General features: G+C 56.9%; 1 long non-coding RNA gene across 1 annotated transcript; it reads right to left on the reverse strand.

Annotated features, from left to right (window-relative positions):
- Nucleotides 1-420: 420 nt before the first annotated feature.
- Nucleotides 421-3,138, reverse strand: LOC116576592. Its single transcript, XR_004280215.1, has 3 exons — nucleotides 2,834-3,138; nucleotides 1,754-1,897; nucleotides 421-937 (listed from the first exon to the last, which is right to left on the reverse strand). It is a non-coding gene; the product is annotated as an uncharacterized LOC116576592 (long non-coding RNA).
- Between the last annotated feature and the right edge of the window lie 1,401 nt (nucleotides 3,139-4,539).

Consider the following 4,539-nt stretch of genomic DNA (forward strand, 5'->3'; position numbering starts at 1 on the left):
GTGTCTCGTACCCCTTGTGAGGACTTCAGGGACCCCTAAAACCTCTCCAGTTCTCGTTGATTTTCTCTTCGAGTGTGGCTGGACTTCCGAGTGCTCCCTCTTAGATGTCTAGTGGACCCTTTTTGACTCTGGTCCCGAGAATTCCTAAATATACGTATCACGCCCCTAAAGGTCCTTTGGCTCCCAAATCCGGCAAATCCCATTCTTTTTTTTTTTTTTTTTTTTTTAAGATTTATTCATTTATTTGACAGACAGAGACCACAAGCAGGCAGAAACGCAGGCAGAGAGAGAGGGGGAAGCAGGCTCTCCGACGAGGAGAGAGAGCCCGATGCCGGGGGCTTGATCCCAGGATCTTGGGACCACGACCTGAGCCGAAGGCAGAGGCTTTTAACCCACTGAGCCACCCAGGCCCCCGGCAAATCCCATTCTTATTGCTGACCTCTCTCTTAGTGCCCAGAGTCGTTTGCCTCAGCATCATTTGCTGGCTGGTGACAGTGGCCTCTGACTCTTCCCTCGGAACCCCTAGCCGGTATCAGGCCTGGGTCCTAACCCACTTCCCATGTCACATAAGCAGAGCAATGACACCCTGGCTCAGCTCTCGAAGTGACTTTGGCTTTCTCTCCAGGTCCCGGTCAGATTAGCATCAATTAATGTCCTCTTCCCCAGACGCCCTGTCTGCCGGGCACCTCCCAGCCATTCCTCATTTCTGATCAGATGAGTACAGGGAATTCCGAGCTCGTTTTGTTGAGGCGGGTGACAGACATCGCAGGGCTCAGTCAGGGCTCGTCAGTCTGGACGGTGATCCTCTGAGAGTGACCCGAGAGCCCACCTGCCTCGGGAGAGGGGGTCGTTTAGAGTCACGGCTTTAAAATGTCATCCTGTTAATGTGCTCAACGTTTTCTCAGGTGCCTCACTGTATATAAAGAATGCAGCAAGCCTGCAAGGAGAGTTGTATTAGACACATTTTACCAACAAAGACACTGAAGCTCAGAAAGTTCAAACAATTTGCCTGAGGATATAGAACTAATAAGTGACAGAAACACCTCACTCGGCGCCTCTTCCATTCCTGTGATTGCTCGCTCTTAAGGAAAGAGTAACACACACTCTCTGGATACCACAAACACAGCAGAAACCGCATTGCAGTCACCCACGTCAGCTCCTCGTGGCTTGTATCCCATATGCTTTTTAAGAGCTTTGATTTAGGGAACCGTCTGCGGCGGTCCTTTCGCTGTCACGGCTGCTTCCAGCCCCACTGGCGCGGCTGCCTCTCACACATCCCAGCACCAGGCCTGCCTTGCAGGCTCCCCCAATGCCTCACACAGCAAAACAACTCGGAAAACAGTTGCCACGAAGAGCCGTATGGAAAAATCGCATGTGCAGTGCGCCTTTGGGACAGCGGCTGTGTCTGCTTCCTGTGGGGACAACCTGGGAAGGAGGGGGACAGTGTCTGAGCAGCAGGACTGTGTGTCTGGGGGCAGAGTGAGGCACCCGGGCAGACATTCTGGCTGGATACCCCCCTGACTCTCGGGTGTCTAACAGATCAACAGCAGAGAGGGGCTGTGGTTGCAACGGATTCCTTTGCTCTGACCCTGGTTGGCTCAGCACTGCCATTTTATTGCTCCCCACGAGGTCCGTGCTGGGGCGTCAGTCTCAGTACCTGCCAAGGGCTTTGTTTACTTGGTAACCTTCCCTGCCCACGGCCTCCACCCAAGGCTGAGTGGGGCTGGCCACGTTCTGCATCCACTCTCCTTACCATGGATGATCAGACGAGGAGTGGGACCCTGATTCAACGACATCCCATCCACTGACTTACTGGTAACCCTTGAGGATGCCTGGTATGAGAACTTCTTCCCTATCAGAAGCTGTGGTGCTTGACGAGGCCAACCAGGTTCTCGTCCTCGAAAATTTGTATGGGAAACCGTAGTGAGCACCAGTCAGCTCGTAGAAAGTGGAGGCGACAGACACTTAAAAGGGGTGGACAGCAAAAGCAACAGAGCCACATCAGTGGTGGGACAGGGCACTCCTGAGACAGGTGTGGAAGACCAAATGATCCAGTGCCTAGAATCATCAGAGACCCCAAATGACACACCCGTCCCCACCTTTCCAGGTCCATTAACTCAGTGGTTTAACAATGTCCTGAAGATCCCGAGTGTTTCCTGACTTTCTTCACTGTCACCCTCAATATGCTTTCCCCTCTTCTAGTCTAATCTCTTTCATTGTCTTTTTGGAAAGACTGAGGTGGTTCTGGGTGATGACATCTAGAGACACAAAAAAAGAGAAAATGTGTGTATCTTGTACCCTTTCAAAGAGAGAGGAAATTTTTCCATTGACTTCCCAGCAAGCTTCCCGGCCACGTCACTGGTTCAAATCCTACCTGGTATTTCTTCCTACATCAATCACTGGGGCCAGCTGGGAGAAGCACAGCCTGAACCCCTCCCAGCCACCCCCCACCCCAGCACAGGCTGGCTCTGTACCCCAACCGGGTCAGGGTCAGTTTTCTGTCAGCCAGGGAGAATGAAACAGCTGTGTCTGCTCTACTTACTTCCTCACACCCAACAACACTGTTCCATTTCATGACATGACCTGGTTGCACCTGTTTCTTTCAACTCAAAGAATCAGTGAACATCCAGATCATCGTTAGAGAGCGGAGGGACGGTCCACAGCAGGGACACTCAGTGTTTGGGAGTCACGTGTGCATGTGAATGCAATATTACATGAGGTCCTAGAAGCCTCCATTACTTTCCAATACCCTATATGGCCTCAAAGGTTTATACACACACACACACACACACACACACACACACACACACTTAAGAGGATCCAAGGAACAGACCTATCACACTGCTGCTAACCACTGGACCGGCTCATTCCTTGCCCTCTTGGGCCTCCTTGGCGGCGTGGCAGTCGGCCTCTTGGGTGTAGAATCTGCTTCTGGCCTATATAGAGGCTTTTCTAGTGGTTCTCAGAACTTCTTGAATATCACAGAATTGGCCCGAGGGTTTCTGAAAACAAAATGGCTAGGCTCTGCCTCCAGGGTGTCTGATTCAGGATTCCTGAGGTGGAGCAGAGGACGTGAACTTCTTACTGGTTCTGAGTGATGTTCCTGCTGCCGGTCTGGGATAAGACTGTGAGAACCACTGCTCTAGCACAAGGATCCAAAGCCTCTAAGAAGGCCACTGTAGAATTTGTCCTGAAGTCGGGACACCCTTCTTCCCTGTCACTTGCTATCACCACGTCCCAGGCAGCAGTGAGTAGAAGGCCTAATTCCCAGAGAAATAGAGGTCACCCCTCTTCAGGAACACTTGGCCTCCCGCTGAGGGACAGAGGGAAGGAGCGAGGCGGAAGAGGGAAGGGGTGTAGCTTCTGCTGACAGAGCCTAGCTGGGCAAATGGGCACAAACGGGCCTTTCCCATCCCTGTGCTTCCACACCTGTAACACGAATAGGTACTGCCTGCTTCGCGGGCAGCTGTGAGGAAACAGCCGAGGGAGGCGTTGGAAGTGTGCAGATCATCTAGGTCCACAGTCCTACTAACGACAGTAGGGGACTAAATCAGGGCTGTGTAATTTGGGGCTCCGCACAGATGAATTTCAGGGTTTCCTGTGCTTGTGATCCTCCCCAAGCAGGTGCCCACTTCTGGAAGTTGTGCGTGCACGCCGATCTCAGCCCTGCGCTCCGGGTCGGCGCGACCCCGGTGCACGCGTGGGGCCTGCGGATTGCTTTCGTTGAAGACTGCGGCCGCAATTCCTCGCCTCCCACAGTCTACTCAGGGATGCCCAGGCTCGAGCCCGGAGCCCCAGGGGCTGAGTGCGGGAGGAAGCGCGTGCTGCCCAGGACAGGAGTGGTCCCGCCGCTGGAGCGGGCGGCGCGGGCAGGGCAGGGGCGCCGAGGGAGGCCGCCCGCCCCTGCCGCGCGTCCCGGCCGGGCCCGGGGGCTGCGCGGGCCGGCCAAATATTATTCAGCGCCCCGCGTCAGCCTTGGCTCCGGGCGCTGGCGCGAGCCGGCCGCCTTTTGGCTGCCTTGGCCCCGTCTGAACCCTGCGGGCGGCGGGCCAGGCACCTCTCCCGTCGCCTCCCAGCCGCCCCGGGCTGTATTCGCGGGGCCTCCCCGGGCCGCCCCGGGTTCCTCCCGCCCGGGCCTCGCGCCGATCCGCCACGCTTGCAGAGCGAGGGCTTTGCTTCAGGGTTGGCCGACGTGCGTGCGCCCTGGCTCCCTGCGCTCTCCGCGCTCCCTCTTCCTCCCCGCTACCTTGGGCTACCCGGCTCGAAGAGCCCGCACCCCGAGCGGAGGCGCGCGGGGAGTGTCCCCAGCTAGGCTGTGCCTGGCGCCGCCCCGGGGTCCGCCCTGACCGCCGGCTCAGGGCCCCTCTGCTCCGGGGCGGGGGTCGGGGCAGCCGCTGCGAGGAGGAGACGCACGCGGCCGCCCAGGAGTCTCCCCGCGCAGAGGTTTCGGGTCGCGGCGCGCCCTTCGGGGCTCCAGCCGGGCGGGGTGCCAGATGTGTGCAGCTGTGCGGCGCTCGACTTCCAGCGGGTTCTGGGTGG

The sequence above is a fragment of the Mustela erminea genome, chromosome 17, assembly GCF_009829155.1.
Source record: "Mustela erminea isolate mMusErm1 chromosome 17, mMusErm1.Pri, whole genome shotgun sequence".
Classification (NCBI taxonomy): Eukaryota; Metazoa; Chordata; class Mammalia; order Carnivora; family Mustelidae; genus Mustela; species Mustela erminea.